The sequence below is a fragment of the Olea europaea genome, chromosome 5 (assembly GCF_002742605.1).
Source record: "Olea europaea var. sylvestris chromosome 5, O_europaea_v1, whole genome shotgun sequence".
NCBI classification, from domain to species: Eukaryota; Viridiplantae; Streptophyta; class Magnoliopsida; order Lamiales; family Oleaceae; genus Olea; species Olea europaea.
The window spans coordinates 5,443,420-5,458,281 of NC_036241.1; the positions used below are offsets into that span (position 1 = coordinate 5,443,420).

A 14,862-nucleotide genomic window follows, 5' to 3' on the forward strand; every position below is an offset into this window, starting at 1 on the left:
GGGAAATTTTGGCAAAGGCGGGAATGAGGAAAAAAAGTATAAGCTGCGGAGCTGCGGGGCAGGCCTGCTTGGAAGCCGAATTACAAGGCTGATTACAAACCCGTTGGCAACAAACAAAGTCCTTGGCAGAAAGAGTATGACGAAAAGAAGAAAGGAAAGGTTGCACCACAGGGGTGTTTTGTTTGTAAGGGGTCGCATTTCATGCGAGATTGCCCCAAACTCGTGTCGCTGGCTTCTATATCAGAAACGCAGCAAGAAACTACACCCTGCCAGGACTCGGGGGCTGGTCAGATGGGATCACTCCAGTTGTTTAATGCTCTTAATGCTAAGACCGTTCCGGGGGTTTGAATGGGGAGAAAGGGCTGATGTATGGGCAAGCCCAAATGAATGGGAAGCAGGTACAGGCGCTCGTAGATACGGGGGCCACGCATAACTTTATTACAGAGGGTGAAGCTAGTAGATTGGGACTTAATGTCCAGCATGGGGGCTGAATGTTGAAAACTGTGAATGCGGCAGCAAAGCCTCTGGTCGGTGTAGTTCGGGGAGCAGAACTAAGCTAGGGTTCTTGGAGGGGACTCATTGACTTGTCCGTTGCATCAATGGATGACTTCAAGCTGGTATTGGGACTTGACTTCTTGCGGAAGGTAAACGCTATCCCTTTACCTTCGTTTGGTTCTGTTTGTATTCTTGAAAAAGGTTCCTCTTGTTTGATTCCCACAATTTCCGTGAGGACGGAGGCCAGACAACTTTCTGCCATGCAGCTGGCTAAGGATTGGAAAAGGAGCGAGCCAACATTTATTGCTCAGTTGGCAGCCGAGGCCAAAACTATTATTGATGATGCAGTTTTACCTACTAAGATCAGAAATATTTTGGAGGAAAATTGGGACTTAATGCCACCTTAATTGCCCAAAAAATTACTACCCTGAAGGGAGGTGGATCATCGGATTGAGCTGGAACAAGGTGCTAAACCTCCGGCAATGTCTCCATATCGAATGGCTCCCCCGGATTTGGAGGAACTTGGAAAACAGTTGACGGAATTGGTTGAAACTGGAAGGATCAGACCCTCAAAGGTTCCTTATGGCGCCCTGGTTCTATTCCAAATGAAAGCAGACGGCTCCTTGCGAATGTGATACTGGGCTCTATAAAGAATAAATATCCCATTCCTTTAATTGCTAATTTGTTTTATAGACTTCACAGTGGAAGTTCTATATAAAGGTGGATTTGCAAAAGAGATATTACCAAGTCCGAATAGCAGAGGATGATGAGCCAAAAACTGCTTGCATTAGTCAGTATGGGTCATTTGAGTGGCTTGTCATGCCTTTCCACCTGACCAATGCTCAGCCACATTTTGCACTTTGATGAACCAGATTTTTCAGACGTTATTGGATTGTTTTGTGGTAGTCTACCCCGATGACATTGTCATCTATAGCAATTTGTTGGATGAACATGTTGAACACTTAGGAATCATTTTCCAAGTACTGTGGGAGAATGAGTTGTTTATAAAGAAGAAGTGTTCATTCGCCAAAGAGGAGGTAAACTTTTTGGGGCATGTAATCGGGTTTGGCCGGTTGCCGATGGATGAGGCAAAAATAAAGGCCATAAATGATTGGGATCCACCAATTAAGGTGACTGAGTTGCTGTCTTTCTTAGGCCTTGTGAATTATTATCGGAAGTTCATCCAGGGCTACTCATCTCAAGCAGCTCCTTTGATCGATCTGTTGAGAAAGAATTAAAGGTAGGATTGGTCAATTAAGTGTCAAAGGGCCTTCGATAACCTGAAGGTAGCCATTACGGCAGAACCTGTTCTGGTGTTGCCAGATTTTAACAAGTGTTTTAAGGTACAAACTGATGCTTCAGATTTTGCTATCGGGGGTGTGTTGATGCAGGATGGCCACCCAATTGCATTTGAAACCCGAAAACTGAATGAGAGAGCATCATTATACAATGCAGGAAAAGGAAATGACCGGAATTATTCACTGCTTGCAGGTATGGTGCCACTACTTGCTTGGTTCTCGTTTTGTAATTAAAACGGATAAAGTGGCGACGAGTTATTTTCAAACCCAAAAGAAGCTAAGTCCGAAACAGGTATGGTGGCAGGACTTCTTAGCTAAATTTGATTTTGTGTTGAAATATAAGCCGGGAAAGGCCAATGTGGTGGCCAATGCCCTCAGCCGAAAGGCAGAACTTTCGGCCATTAGCCAAGTGACCGGAACTCGTTCTTCTGAACTTGTCGGTATCAGAAAGGCCTAACGCTTACTCGTTCTGTCCCGTCTTTCAATAATATTGCATGGTCAGTGGCTCGTTCCAACGGAAGAGATTTTGGCTCCCTGAAAATGTGTTCATATTGTTCCAACAGCCAACAGCTGCGTGATGACCAGGGGTAGGGCTATTGTCCCCTTTTTACCCTTATTGACCACCGTCATTTGTTTCAGCCATAGCCCCTGCCCCTCTTGTCATAAGGTTTTCATCATCAATTTGAGAGAAATCCCAACGTCCTAGATCCCATGGTCCCCTTTTAACGTTATTACCGTCTCCCCCATTTTAAACTCATGACTAACATTCTCCAATTCACCTCCATACTTCCAAGGCTGCTCAATATTGCATCCCCAGTATTATTTTTGTTCCACCTAATGCTATTGGCAGAAAATCCTCCACCATCGTCAGTCCTTGCATCTCCAACGCGATCCCCTTGCAGATTCCTTTTCCTCTGATGGACTCCCCTGAACCCAAGATTACCCCATAGTTTGTTTTGACCATAACAGGGAGCCCCAGTTTTTGCACCAACCCCAACGCCATAAAATTGTGGGTGGCCCCACAATCAATCAAAACCGTTACCGCTCCCCAACCTTCCCATCTAATTTCATAGGTCCTAGTGTTGCCAATCCGACCACCGAATTCAAGGACAACTCGACTTTCTCCGTCACGGCCTTTGCTGGCTCCATTATCGGCGATACGTCCACCTCAAACTCACTGTCCTCTTCTTGCACTAATATAACTCTCATTTCCCGATTTTTGCACTGGGGTCCAATGGTGTATTTTTGGTCACATCGAAAGCAAAGCCCCTTCTCCCTTCGTAGCTTCCATTCCACATCTGACATCCGCCGAGTTAATGGTTCTCACATGGCCGCAGCTCTCTGTCCTCCTACCGTCACCGCACGCATAGGGAATGGTTTGTCTCTCCTGCCTTCTAGACGATTTGGGTTAAAACCCACTTTTGTAACTTTCTGGGCCGGGTTTGTTTTAGTAGCTTGGATAATTAGATTCCTGTCTTCTACTCTCTAGGCCGTTTCCATTATTTGGGCCAGCCCAACTGGGCGTAGTAACCAGACTTTAGCTCGTATTTCAGGCTTTAGCCCGTTTGATGAATGTGCTTTCCAGCACTTTCTCTAGCATCCCATGTGTACAAATGCAGCCAACACTTTGAACTCTCTCCTGAATTCGGCCACAAATCCCTCCTGCTTGACTACAAGGAATTTTTCACAAAGGCTACCTTCCGGGGTGGAACGAAATCTAATCAGAAGCTGTTGCAGGAAGTGTCCCCAGTTAGTGAACGGAGTTCTTGCCTGTCCATTGGAGCCATGACAACGCATCTCCTTCCATACTCACCCCAATGGCCACGAGTTTCTCTTTTTCCGTCAACCCATTAACTTCGAAGTATCTCTCAGCGCGAAATAACTATCCATCGGGGTTTTCCCCGCTAAATATTGGCATATCTAGCTTCCTCACTCGCCTCCAATTATTTTCCTCCCAATACTGACTCATGCCCACTATTACTCTGCCCTCACTGGCTTTTCTAGACCCTTTCGTTGCCTTCCCTTTCTTTGATGTTTGATAATGACTTTGAAACTGATTTGTAGGCACTGATTCCCCCGTGATACAGCCGGATCCACCTTCTTCCACTTTTTTGCTGGAATCCGCCTTGTGATGAATTACGGATGAAATAGCTTTTCGGGTTTCTTCCATCGTTTGCATCATTTTGGCCATGTGCTGGGAGAGCTGATCCACTGATCTTTCCAGCCCAGGTAGGCTTAATTTCACTTCCTTCATATCCCTTTTTGTGGCCTCCACGTTGCTGTTATTCTTTTCCTAAGCCATCAGGATAAACTGACTCTGATACCAATTTGATAAGATTCTAAAGAAAAGAATGAATTTGAAAGAATTATTGATTGAATTGAACTGCAGAAATTACAAGTAAAAAAAACGTTTACAAGATTCCCTCTCTCCACTCAATATTTGCCTGCCTTCCAAGCCTCCCCTTCCCTCTCATTTATATCCACTTCCTAACTACTTTTCCCTCTTATTTGCCCCATAACAGAATGCTGTTATCCTTCCCCCCATCTTCTAGTTGCTTCTCAACCTTTCTTGCTTCTTCTAGAGTATGTAATCCGTATGGGAGGCCTATCAGTATTATCCCTTAAAAGTCATTGATCATGGAAAGATCATCAATGATAAACTGGAAGGGGGTGAAAACTTCGGAGGAAAAAAGGCTTGTAAAGTCTAATTAAGGAAAGGCACCATTTTCTTATGAGCTGATAGCTGCCTTATACACAATGAAGTGTTTGACATAGTCCTAGTCTTGTATCACCCATGCTCCAAGTTAGTGTAAAATGCATCTACTATGTGACCTTTCAGAAGAAAACTTCCTTCATCCTTGGAAATCCCAACATATCCCCTAATCCCCTAAACTATGCCAATACCACTAATGCACTCCGTGCTCAAAATTTCAACAAATTAACATTTTTCTTGGAGATATAAGGTTTGAACAGACGTGCTACCTCAACCCAAGGCCACGCTTAATGCTATCATCGAGAAAGTCACAGTAATATATGCAAAACAATAACCCAAATAAAAGCCTAAAGTGTCAATTAGAAAGATCAAACTTTTAACTAATGAGCCATGTGCAAAACAAAAACTTGATAAAAATCTGAATCTAAACTATTTAATGTCTCAACGGCCAATAAATTATAAAACCTTAACCACCCACAACAAGTAGCTACCACTAAAAAATTGCTTTACCTAAAAACCCCTATAGAAAAGAACAAAGTTCCAATTAAAAAGATCTACAATTGGTGATGCTTTGAGTTCAACAGGAATGTCACGGGAAGGGCTTGGCCAACCCATGACATCATCAGGTTGTCTATCTCGCGCTGCTAGCCATGATTCATTTGGTTCTGTTTTGGGTTCAGCAGGAATGTCACAGGAAGGGCTTGGCCAACATGTGAGTTCATCAGGTCGTCTCTCACACCCCGCTAAATCAGTGAAAGACTCCTTCAGTATAGGCAAGCGATGAGACGAGTTTCTCTTCATATAATTTCATAATTTTAACAATAAATTCTACGAAGAAATCCAATCTAACATAGACAAAAACACCAAATGATAAAACTAAATATAAATCACAGTGTTTGATAATGGGCAAATCCTACATCCAACGGAAGCCAAATCTTAATAAACAACATTCAATCAATCCAAACCATCATCTCCTGGCAAATACAACTAAACAGCTACACGAAAAACCAAATAGAGCAAAGAAATATAGTACTGACTCGCGTCCATGGGAATCTTCTGAGCTGGTTGATGAATATGGAAATTTTCCTTCCACCGGAATTGTGCAAAGCCCACATGAGAACTGTCACGCTCTTCTTCACATCTTTTCGTAAATGGGTGGAGATGGAATTCGTGCTCCAGCTCCTCAATTTCACTCATCGCGAGTCTGTTTTCCGATATCAACGCGAAGTATCAATCTATGGTACCTTTTTCAGTTAATGAGCGATGGAAATTCAAACAAAAACATCAAATTGATCAAAAGGGTTTATACATTCAGCACGGAAAGTCTCCCTTGATAAATATACAGATACCAAATAGGAGGCAGATATAGAAATTGAAATTAATAACGATTACAAGAAGGAAATATTACCATAGTCTGGGATCTGTGGATGTGACTGAGTATTCATAGACTCATAATTCAAATTCAGGCCTGAGCCGGAGCTCCGCGGGGGCGCACCCTTCTGCCCTTGACTCTCTCTCCCCACAGACTCAACCTTCTGCCCTTGAAATGCATTGTCTAAGGGTTGTATCCTCTGCCGTTTTCTGTCGTCCAAAATGCTTTTGGTCAATCCTTTTCGAAAATGTATTTTCGAGAAAAAAAAATTAACTGAAAAAATAAAAAATAAAAATTCGTTTTCAATTAAAAAATCCAAAATGTTGAAAATGCCCAAAATACGCTTTTTTTTCCCCTTTCTTTTAGGGATGCTTAGGAGTACTTTTAAAATAATAAATTCACCAAACTTAAAATATATATTATCTGATAATATATTAGTTTAAAATTATTATATTTTACTAAATAATCAAATTAATTGAATAAAATTCTTAACTTTTATTATTTTAATTTTATAGCAAGAAAAAATAGTAAATTCATCAAATTTAAAATATATATTTTCTAGTAATGTATTAGCTTAAAATTATTATGTTTTACTAAATAATCAAATTAATTGAATATATGTCATAAACCAATTTCTTAACATTTATTATTTATTATTTTATTTTTATAACAAGAAAAAAATAATAAATTCACCAAGTTTAAAATATATATTTTCTAGTAATGTATTAGCTTAAAATTATTATGTTTTACTAAATAATTAAATTAGTTAAATAAATATCATAAAACAATTTCTTAACATTTACTATTTTATTTTTATAGCAAGAAAAAATAGTAAATTGACCAAGTTTAAATATATATTATCTGGTAATGTATTAGTTTAAAATTATTATGTTTTATTAAATAATCAAATTAGTTGAATAAATGTCATAAAACAATTTCTTAACATTTATTATTTTATTTTTGTAGCAAGAAAAAATAGAAAATTCACCAAGTTTAAAATATATATTATCTAGTAACGTATCAGCTTAAAATTATTATGTTTTATTAAATAATCAAATTAGTTGAATAAATGTCATAAAACAATTCTTAACATTTTAAACCAAATGCATTTTCTAGTTTTTTGTTTTGAGAAACCGTTTTTCAAAATGACAAACTAAACACATTTTTTATAATTCAAAAATAGTCCCTCAAAACGGAAAACGCAAACGCAAACCAACCGCACCCTAGTGACCACCAAATAATAAAATATATAAAATATGAAAAAGATTCAACATATGTTTGAACTCCATTTTTTTACAATAAATACTATAAAAATTATTATAATTTTTAAGAATGTGTCACTCAAAAATAAGATTTTTTAAAGAAATTATTTTTATTGACATAAAGTACATTTTTAAAACCTTGTCTCCACGTAGCTCTCCGCGATGCACTATCGTCTTGCGAAGACTTCTCTACCCACCCCATATTCAAACCCGACTGAATTAAATTTTGATTTAGACAAAAATTAAAAAGAAAGTAATCACGTGACTTACATCAAAGCAACTGATCAACCCCGTCCAAAACAATGGTATATGCAATTTAGGCCTTCTTTTGCAAATTCGAATTCAGATGAGATTTCAGTTTTTTGGATTTTTGGAAAGAAGATGAAGAAGAAGAATGGTGCAAAAACTGTAGGTGGAGCTAAAAATAGACTCCCTAACGCTTTCCTCAATGGGCCAAACATAAAGTAGCTAATGAAATGAGAGGAAAAAAAGGAAAAGTGGAGGGCGATGCATATTTGCAACATGTGTCTGGCACCTTCTTTCGCTCTTTTATATATGTGGGATTACATGAAAATATCAAATGGTTGGCTAAGCATAATAGTAAATCAAACTTAATTTAATAATTAGCAATAAAATTTTTCTCTCAAAAGAGTCAAGACACATAAAAAATTACTTGTTTGAATATTTGAATGCAAAGTTTATTTTTGTTTGAGGCCCATTTTCAGGTATAATATATTTTATAATAATAATTTTTTGAAGAATGTGTGTTTAAAATGTGGAAAAAATATTTAAAGTTAGGTGAAAATTTATTTTATTGAGAAAAAAGCTCTCTCCGAAGGAACTTAACCATGGTAATAAATAAATATGGGGATATAGGATCACCTTGCCTCAAACCTCGAGAGGATTTAAAAAACTGGTTCCATTCATCATAATAGAAAAACAAGGTGTAGAGTTACATTATGAAATCAAGGAACAAAAACTGTGAGGAAAGCCAAAAGAATGCAATACGTGCAAAAGGAACCTCTAATTCACTCTATCATACGCCTTCGCCATATCCACGTTCACCACTACATTCCCTCCACGAAACTTGCGATTCAATGAATGCACCATCTCCTATGTTAAAGTAATGTTTTCAAAAATAATCCTCCCTATCAAAAAAGCACTTTGTTCTAGAGATATAATTTTAGGAAGCAAGCTGGCCATCCCATTCTTTAACACCAACTTTTACAATGACCTCTACCAGCTACTTTGTCGGGGAAAATTCAAGCACCTACGTCTCCATTTTTGCACAAGAATCCAAGGTAATTTTAACATTTGCATTTAAAATTGAATTAAATTACATATTTTTTTTGATTTACTTTAAATTCACATTGCGTAGAGAGCAAGCATCGTGGAGACTACATATCCCTGCGTAGCACAAAGAGCAACGAAGATTGCTCTTCGCGGTGCATGTCTCGCATGCCTACCCCTTATTCAAATCCGACTGAATTAAATTTTTCAAAATCGATTGATTCTATTTCTCATTTGATTTAGACAAAAATAAAAAGAAAGTAATCAATTTACATAAAAGTAACTGATCAACCCCATCCAGTGCAATTTAGTCCTTCTTTTCCAATTCGAATTCAGACGAGATTTCAGTTTTTTGGATTTCTGGAAAGAAGGGAAAAAAGATGAAGAAGAAGAGTGGTGGAGGAATGGTAAATTGAGGGGAACAATGGAGAATGCCTCACGCTTTCTTCTAATGGCCCAACATCGTTGTCTGCTAATAATGAAATGAGAGGGAAAAAAATGGAGGATGATAATTCTTTCGCTCTTTTATATATGTAGGAAAACTATTTATTTCTCTACTCATTTTCAACTGCACATTCATACAATAAAATATTTTGCACGTATACTTAAGATTTTCCATATTTTTTAACCACACATTATTAAAAAAAACACTATTCAAGACATAATTTTTATACAACATTGCCATCAAAACAGGGACTTAAGTGTCTCACTAATCACTAAATTATGTTTGTGCCTTCGACTACTTATTAAAATATTAAATTCGAGTTTTGTTCACTATACTTATGAAAGTATTGGACGTTACTCACGGTATGATATCCATTTCACAATTCTTATGAAATTGAGTTTGAATGTGGAGCCAAAACAACATTATGTGAATTGGTATGTAAGAAATCTGTATTTGATTTCTCAATATGTTCTAAAAGACATCTTTGATTGCTCAATGTATTTTAAAAGATGTCTTTGATTGCTCATTATATTTTAAAGTGGTAGAGTTTTGGCCATTAAACTTGTAAAATTGACGTCCATCCGTCCTAATAATTTAGGAATGTTGTTCCAAATATTTCTTGCATACAACAAAATTTATTTATTATTTTTTTTGGCCGGGTGCTATTTAGTGGAGACTTGTATAGCTTGATATGAAAACATATTCAATCCGATGAACAACTCCTTTGTGGCCAATTGTCGTCTAATCGAATCTCCTAAACGAAGGGGTATAAAAAAGGAAAAGACAAGAAAGGACTTTTTTTTTTTTTTTTACTGGTGACCAGAATTCTGGTGAATTTGAAGAAAGGAAAAAAATAGTTTTCCTAGTAACGATTTTTTCTTTCATCTATAGAATTGTTAGCAACAAATATTTCTAGTCACAAAAAGTAAACCATATTGCAAAACAAACACTTTGTTGCAAGAAATGAGAGTCTGTCGTCATAAGTTTTCTACCAAAAATATTTTGGCGCCTTGCTTCTATCATGTGTTCGATGACAATCTTTATTATTTATTGCGCCTTCTCATAGTTGACGACAAATTTTAATGTCGCCTTATATTTTTTGTACTCATTTTGTCTTATCAATCTTTGCGACCAACTTAAAAAAAAAAAATCACACCAAATCATTTATTGCTACAATTTGTTGTATATCGCAAAATATCTTGTTGCAAAATAACATTTTTGTTGTAGTGCTACACCATGTCCCAAAGAAAGTTCCAAATCTTTTGCATTTCGTGTACCGCTAATGAATTAATCTCGGGCATTTTGATTATAAAGGCTTCAACTGCATCTCTTGAAGCGAGAATGCAGGTTGTCCTTTTTGTTAATGAAACATCAGCCTCCAGCTTCCCTACATGAGTTGTGTTTCCTATGAAGATTATCACATCCCCGAACATGTACATAAGCTTCTCGTTTGTTTCAACAACAAAGGCCTCGTAATACTGTCACAATTCCACATGAAACGCTTATTGATCATACACATAAGCAGCCAACAGCATCATCAATCCTAGGAGCACCATATCCTTCAGATTTTGGCTCGTCATAGTCTCAGAAATTATCGCTCCTCACCAACCTTGGCTCTGAAACAACTTATTGCTGGGTTCAACTCTTAACTGATTCCGCTTGAGATGGCATTGAGATTTCACACCAAAGTCAGCCTAAAAACTCGGAAAACTTGTACACAATCACACAAAATCAGCAAGATAACTTGTTGCTTGCTCCTCGATTGAGGCTGCCTCTTCTGCTACTAACTAATCTCCAGTCGAACTTCGGATATTGACTCACCAGATGCCTCTGTTATAAATTAAAAACTCCAGAATCTTGATATAGAAAGCATTTTTTCAGTGCCAAGATTCATCACATCAAATCACCAAAAGAATGAAAAGCGGAAGTGATAAGTGAATTTTATACACTTATTTTGGCCGTTAAAATTGAGTATTTGTTGACAAATTGGATGAAACGTGGCTTAATCCAATGTATATATTGTTTATAGGTAACAATTGATGAAAGATGTGGGAGTGAAGAGGGCAAGAGAGAAAAAGAGCTAAATTGCATCAAATACAAAGTTTGGGAACTAAAATGCAAGAATTCAAAAGCTGGGCACAATGCAAAACGAAGATTTGATGTATAAGAACTCTATTAGATAAAAGAATAAGCGAATTGTACAAAAAAGAAGTGAAGACCTTGGAAAAAGTTCAGGGACCAAGTTGCAAACTTGGCCCCAAAAAGCAACCCAAGGTGCACACCCTCGCCTGCCTCAAGGACAAAATGGGTATGCAGTAAGGAGCGCGCCTCAATGTTAAATGCGAAAAAATTTAGGTTTTCTCATTTTATTTTGGTAAACAATCTCCTTGGTATCATATAAGTAGGAGAACACATCCTCACCTAATTTGTTTTACATTGATAGCTGACTTTTGAGAGAAAACAAAGAGAATATACGTCGAAAAATAAAGAATTCATCACTTGAATCCTGATTTGAAGGCATTAATTGAAGGTTTACTGATTTTCTTCATAATTTAATGATTCGGGAGGTTACCTTCTTTTATTTTTCTTGTATTTCTTACATTAATACGCTAGGCTAAAATATTTTTGATGTGAACCCACGTAGCACAAACACTACGGAATCCACAACTAGATTGTTAAAACCCTAGAAAAGCCAAATTAATAGGTGTGTGAGTTTGAAACCAAGAAAAGCGAACCAAGCAACCCAACAATAACGGTGATTGAAGGACCCCTTGATTACACACTCAAAGACTCGCACCCTGATTGATGAATGCCAGAAGAATCCAATTCTTGATAAGTTCGAAGTGTTCTAAGAAGAACAATTGGAATAGAAAGCAATAAAGCCTCTCAAAGAAAATTCTTTCAATTGATGAATAGCGTGTCTTTTTTACAATGAAGTTGTCTATATTTATACTAGTCTAAAAACCCTAAAATCTAGTAGAAAATCATAAAGTTATAGTCAAGAGATTACAAGAATCCTACCAAAACTAGAATTTTATCAAAATAAGGAAATTCGCGAAAAATGAAATTTTTGTCCCGAAATTTGATCTATGCAACCGCATGCATGCCGACCGAGAGCACCGAACTCACTAGTATAAATATTGAACTTTGAAAAATGTCGAGTTTACAGTGAGCAATGTACAACATTTTTCAAATTTCAGTGGCCAAAACTCGACATTTTAAACTTCAGTGACCAATCAAAGACATTGACCTAAGTTCAAGGACCATTGAAACAATTAACTCTGACTTTTACAATGATCTTTACCAGCTACCTTGCTGATATTGGGAAAATTCAAGCCCCTACATCTCCATATTTGTGCAAGAATCAATGGTAATTTTAACATTTGCATTTAAATATTGAATTAAATTAAATATTTTTTTATTTACTTTAAATTCGCGTTGCACGGAGAGCAAGCATCGCGGAGACCACATACCTCCACGTAGCGCAGAGATTACTCTTCGCAGTGCACGTCTCGCATGCCTGCCCATATTCAAATCCAACTAAATTAAATTTTTCAAATTCGATTGATTCTATTTCTCATTTGATTTAGACAAAAAATAAAAAGAAAGTAATCGACTTACTTAAGACTAACTGATCAGCCCCTTCCAGTGCAATTTAGGCCTTCTTTTGCAAATTGAATTCAGACGAGATTTCATTTTTTTGGATTTCTGGAAAGATGGGAAAAAGATGATGAAGAAGAGTAGCAGAGGAATGGTAAATTGAGGGGGGAAATGGAGAATGCCTCACGCTTTCTTTTAATGGCCCAACATCATTTTCCGCTCATAATGAAATGAGAGGGAAAAAAGGAGGACGATACATATTTGCGACACGTGTCAGGCAATTCTTTCGCTCTTTTATATATGTAGGAAAACTATTTATTTCTATACTCATTTTTAACTGCACATTCATACAATATAATATTTTGCACGTATACTTAAAATTTTCCATGTTTTTAAACCACACATTATAAAAAAAAAAATCACTATTCAAGACATCATTTTTATACAACATTGCCATCAAAACAGGGACTTAATCTTCTCACTAATCACTAATTTATGTTTGTGCCTTCGACTACTTATTAAAGTTTTAAATCGAGTTTTGTTCAATATACTCATGAAAGTATTGGACAATTACTCACGGCATGATATCCATTTCACAATTCTTATGAAATTGAGATTGAATGTGGAGCCAAAACAACATTATGCAAATTAGTATGTAAGAAATGTGTATTTGATTGCTCAATATGTTTTAAAAGACGTTTTTGATTGCTCAACTTGTTTTAAAAGATGTATTTGATTGCTCATTATATTTTAAGATGGTGGAGTTTTGGCCATTAAACTTGTAAAATTGACGTCCATCCGTCCTAATAATTTAGGAACGTTGTTCCAGTTATCACTTGCATACAACAAAATTTATTTATTATTTTTTTTTGGCCGGGTTCTATTTAGTTGAGACTTATATAGCTTGATATGAAAACATATTCAATCCGATGAACAACTCCTTTGTGGCCATTGTCCTCTAATCGAAGCTCCTAAATGGAGGGGCAAACAAAAGGAAAAGACAAGAAAGAGAAGAGAGGATCTTTTTCTACTGGAGACCAGAATTCTGGTGAATTTGAGTTGTCTGCTTCATTTTTATTTTTTTATTTTTTTCAATGACGGAATTCTAGTACAGTTTTTTTTAATGTAATTAGTAGCTGCAAATGATGCACATAACTATGGTGGATGATTTTTTGTGTCTGTCTTTTGCTACACAAAAATATCGGCTATAAGTGATACATGTTGGTTTGCGGTTAATGTAAATTATGGTTTTTTTGGGTGAATGTCATGCATACGTTTTGTTAAAATATATAATCAGAATCATCAATATTATTTTTGCCGTTTTATGTTATTCCTCTTCACTGTTCTGTTGTTAATTAGTAGCTGCAAATGTTAACCAGAATTTATTTAACCAATTGTAAATTGGTCAAGTTAACTTCAATCGGTATAATGCGTAAGGTGATCAAAATTGGCTTAGGGAGATTAAGCATTAGGATGTTTAGGCTTTAATATGGATGAAATATGTCTCTCTCTATTTAGAATCGAAGTTTCATAAGTTCTAGCTCCCATCCTTGATTTTCTCTTTAAAATATTAGCTTCGAATATAGATCAAATAAGGAAAGAAATGCAAGAAACCTCAAGTATATTGCAAAATGTTTTGAATTGTAAAATTAAATTTTATTGCGTGCAAGTGATACTTGAAACAACATTCATAAATTTCCAAGGGAGTCAAGTTTAACAGTTTAATAGTCAAAACTCAACAACCTTTAATTACTATAAACAATCAAAAATGTCTTTAAATGTATAGTAAGCATTAAATACATTTTTCAAATTATAGTGAATAATCAAAGATGTCTTCTTACGTGGCAATTTTATTGGCGGTTTCACAATCACTTTGTTTCTTTTTGTTCTTCACTGGATTTTGTTAATTTGGGTTGTCATTTTGAGATTTGGGAAGATTCAGGGATGGTTTTGGAGTTCTAAGTCAACAACACCGAAGAGATGCAAATGGTATTCAAGTGTACGCTAACTATATTCATTCATTCATATTTTTTCAAGGTCGTTATATCCCTACCACATTTTAATAAGATTAAATGTTACTAACTTTTATTTATTATCATACTTATATTCTTAATTTTTTCATTAAATTCTTATTTTTAACATTTTATTGATCAAAAAATTTTGTTCTCAATCGTGATTTTCATCCAAAAATATTGATAACTTGCTCTAAAATGAGAGTCAAATATTGAATCGGATTTTTGCATTATTATCATTTTGCTTATTTAAAAATATAATCGATAAATAAGCCTTTTTTAATTTATCCCCTATTTTTATTTTTATTTTTATTTTTTTTGGGACATAAAGCCATAATAGGGAACATAAGGTTAAAGATAGGAATGTGACTTTCA

The 14,862-nt window shown here is 36.0% G+C and overlaps 1 protein-coding gene across 4 annotated transcripts in view; it reads right to left on the minus strand.

The window, feature by feature from the left end:
* Window positions 1-14,862, minus strand: part of LOC111394475 — a 35,330-nt gene that overhangs the window by 3,611 nt on the left and 16,857 nt on the right. The window contains exon 5 of one of the 4 annotated variants that reach the window (XR_002702607.1): window positions 4,494-4,775. The exons of the other annotated variants lie outside the window; for them this stretch is intronic. The gene's annotated coding sequence lies outside the window, so the exon portion shown is untranslated. Of the gene's footprint in view, window positions 1-4,493; window positions 4,776-14,862 lie in introns of those variants that run through there. 4 annotated transcript variants of the gene reach the window in all.